This window comes from Oncorhynchus mykiss, chromosome 7 (assembly GCF_057628025.1).
Source record: "Oncorhynchus mykiss isolate SJ-2025 chromosome 7, ASM5762802v1, whole genome shotgun sequence".
NCBI lineage: Eukaryota > Metazoa > Chordata > Actinopteri > Salmoniformes > Salmonidae > Oncorhynchus > Oncorhynchus mykiss.
The window spans coordinates 52,638,640-52,642,881 of NC_143028.1; positions in this window are offsets into that span (position 1 = coordinate 52,638,640).

The following is a 4,242-nucleotide window of genomic DNA, read 5'->3' on the forward strand; positions in this document are numbered from 1 at the left end:
TATCGAGTACAGTATATACATATGAGATGAGTATGTAAACAAAGTGGCATAGTTAAAGTGGCTAGTGATGCATGTATTACATAAGGATACAGTCGATGATATAGAGTACAGTATATACGTATGCATATGAGATGAATAATGTAGGGTAAGTAACATTATATAAGGTAGCATTGTTTAAAGTGGCTAGTGATATATTTACATCATTTCCCATCAATTCCCATTATTAAAGTGGCTGGAGTTGAGTCAGTGTCAGTGTGTTGGCAGCAGCCTCTCTATGTTAGTGGTGGCTGTTTAACAGTCTGATCGCCTTGAGATAGAAGCTGTTTTTCAGTCTCTCGGTCCCAGCTTTGATGCACCTGTACTGACCTCGCCTTCTGGATGATAGCGGGGTGAACAGGCAGTGGCTCGGGTGGTTGATGTCCTTGATGATCTTTATGGCCTTCCTGTGACATCGGGTGGTATAGGTGTCCTGGAGGGCAGGTAGTTTGCCCCCGGTGATGCGTTGTGCAGACCTCACTACCCTCTGGAGAGCCTTACGGTTGAGGGCGGAGCAGTTGCCGTACCAGGCGGTGATACAGCCCGCCAGGATGCTCTCGATTGTGCATCTGTAGAAGTTTGTGAGTGCTTTTGGTGACAAGCCAAATTTCTTCAGCCTCCTGAGGTTGAGCTTCTTCACAATGCTGTCTGTGTGAGTGGACCAATTCAGTTTGTCTGTGATGTGTATGCCGAGGAACTTAAAACTTGATACCCTCTCCACTACTGTTCCATCGATGTGGATAGGGGAGTGTTCCCTCTGCTGTTTCCTGAAGTCCACAATCATCTCCTTAGTTTTGTTGACGTTGAGTGTGAGGTTATTTTCCTGACACCACACTCCGAGGGCCCTCACCTCCTCCCTGTAGGCCGTCTCGTCGTTGTTGGTAATCAAGCCTACCACTGTTGTGTCGTCCGCAAACTTGATGATTGAGTTGGAGGCGTGCGTGGCCACGCAGTCGTGGGTGAACAGGGAGTACAGGAGAGGGCTCAGAACGCACCCTTGTGGGGCCCCAGTGTTGAGGATCAGCGGGGAGGAGATGTTGTTGCCTACCCTCACCACCTGGGGGCGGCCCGTCAGGAAGTCCAGTACCCAGTTGCACAGGGCGGGGTCGAGACCCAGGGTCTCGAGCTTGATGACGAGCTTGGAGGGTACTATGGTGTTGAATTCCAAGCTGTAGTCGATGAACAGCATTCTCACATAGGTATTCCTCTTGTCCAGATGGGTTAGGGCAGTGTGCAGTGTGGTTGAGATTGCATCGTCTGTGGACCTATTTGGGCGGTAAGCAAATTGGAGTGGGTCTAGGGTGTCAGGTAGGGTGGAGGTGATATGGTCCTTGACTAGTCTCTCAAAGCACTTCATGATGACGGAAGTGAGTGCTACGGGGCGGTAGTCGTTTAGCTCAGTTACCTTAGCTTTCTTGGGAACAGGAACAATGGTGGCCCTCTTGAAACATGTGGGAACAGCAGACTGGTATAGGGATTGATTGAATATGTCCGTAAACACACCGGCCAGCTGGTCTGCGCATGCTCTGAGGGCGCGGCTGGGGATGCCGTCTGGGCCTGCAGCCTTGCGAGGGTTAACACGTTTAAATGTCTTACTCACCTCGGCTGCAGTGAAGGAGAGACCGCATGTTTTCGTTGCAGGCCTTGTCAGTGGCACTGTATTGTCCTCAAAGCGGGCAAAAAAGTGATTTTGTCTGCCTACTACTGTTGTGTCGCCAGCAAACTTGATGATTGAGTTGGATGCCACTCAGTAATGGTTGAACAGGGAGTACCGGAGGGGGCTGAGCATGCACTCTGGCGGGGCCCCTGTGTTGAGGATCAGTAAAGTGGAGGTGTTGTTTCCTACCTTCACCACCTGGGGGCGGCCTGTCAGGAAGTCCAGGACCCAGTTGCACAAGGTGGGGTGCAGACCCAGGGCCCTGAGCTTAATGATGAGCTTGGAGGGTACTATGGTGTTGAATGCTGAGCTATAGTCAATGAACAGCATTCTGACATCGGTATTCCTCTTGCACAGATGGGATAGGGCAGTGTGCAGTGCGATTGCATCGTTTGTGGATCTATTGGGGCGGTAAGAAAATTTAAGTGGGTTTAGGGTGTCAGGTAAGGTAGAGGTGATATGATCAGAGGCTACCTAGAACATATCCCAGTCCGGGTGATCTAAACAATCTTGAAGCCTGGACTCTGATTGGTCAGACCAGCATTGAATAGACCTTAGCACGAGTACTTCCTGTTTGAGTTTCTGCATATAGGAATGGAGGCGCAAAATGGAGTCATGATCTGATTTGCCGAAGGAGGGCAGGGGAGGGCCTCGTAGACATCTCGAAAAGGCGAGTAGCATTGGTCTAGTGTTTTTCCTAGGCGAGTAGTACACTCAATGTGTTGATAGAACTTCGGTAGCGTTTACCTCATTTGCTTTGTTAAAATCCCCTGCTTCAATAAATGCGATCTCAGTATATGTGGTTTCCAGTTTGCATCAAGTCCAGTGTAGTTCCTTGAGGGCCGTTGTGGTATCGGAAAACCGATGAGTGGTCGAGGAGTGTGTCAATTCGTTAGTAGGCAAACGGAGGACGGTCCTCCTCTCCTTGATAGCCTACTTTTGGCGAGGAAGCTTAAGTGTATCCTACCGCGGAAGAGTTTTGATACCTGCCACAACCCCTTTATACAGATTTTCAGGGCTCTAGTTCAAATGGGGTGAGGAGCATGAGCTTTCAAAGGTTTGCATTTTCAATCACTTGTTATAGGCCAGAACATGATTATAATAATTTCTACATTGCTGTGGCCGACCCCTGTTCTAGGCCTCACCAACTCACAGGAATTTACTTTTTTTTTTCACTAAATCGTCAGAAGGAAAATAATAATAATCAACTTCAACAAATACAATAGGGTTTCACTCAGCTTCGCTGCTTGAACCCCTAATTAGTCATTTATAATACTAACATAGTTTATTTAACCTTATAGCGTAAGTTTTTGTAATGCAAGGACTCTCTAGTTTGGATACCACTGGTACAGTTTTACAGAGACATTTCAGGGATACAGCAGAGAGTTTGGCTAAAACTGCCAAATGTATTACTCCTAATAGCCTACACATGCTTTACCAGCTAGTAGAACACTGACCCAGGTTAAACTGGTTTGACCTGTAATAGGCTATAGGCCTACCCCAGGTCCAGGTAGACCTAGCTGGTTAAAGTGCTTATTAGAACAGTAGCTCTACTGGTATTTGCTTAGTAATAAAGGACCACTTAACCTAATTGATTAACCTAATACTATGTTTCCAAGTTAATTTATTCACAAAGATTAACATTCGGATCATGCTCAATATAGTATCTAGTACCCTTGAATGTAGTATCTAGTACCCTTGCATGTAGTATCTAGTACCCTTGCCTCCATACAATGCAGCACTGCCGGGAAACCACAAGAGGGCCCTTAACCCCCCAAAAACGTCAGAGTAAGACATGAGAAATTGAATGATGTGTGATATTTAACATTGTCCAAATATACAATAGTTTTGCGGCAGAATATAATGGCTGAACATTTGATGCACATCTCCTTTCAAAATGAGAACATGCTGAAAGTTGTGGGCCTGTGGTTAAGGCTGGGCTTTGTGAATAGAGGGGTCTGGTATTGGCATTCTGAGTCCTTCTCTTTTGTGGGCATGTCTGTTACCATGGTATTTCAAGCATTGAAGTGATGTTGTAGGGAAGGTGTTCGAACTGGGCCACCAGATACTGTAAAGTGGATCAAATGGTTTGTTTTTTCCCTTCTTGTTAATTATGGTGGGTGTTTAATTATTGCAACATTATAAACACTGACTGACTTTTCGCATTCACAGAAGAATGGATCATGCATGTCCCTTAACCTACAATCGTCATCTTTATTCTGTGTAGCCTAACTCTTCTTTGGCACATATTCTATAATATGACTGAAAAAACGATATCATTGATAGGAATGATGAATGGACACAGACAGCCTTGTTAAAAAACTTCAGAACTCATCGCGCAGGGTCTGTGAAATAAATTATATTATTGTGTGCCCTACAAATATCCTGCATTGATTTAGTTGATATCATCAACATGTGCAGCTCATTTTTAATCCAATAATACTGTGTATTTTGTTTCATTGTAATTGAGTGTAACTATCTTATGAAGGACATGGCTATCTAATTAAACTGCAAGGGTGGCTAGGCGAAGAATAGTAATTGAAAGCTCT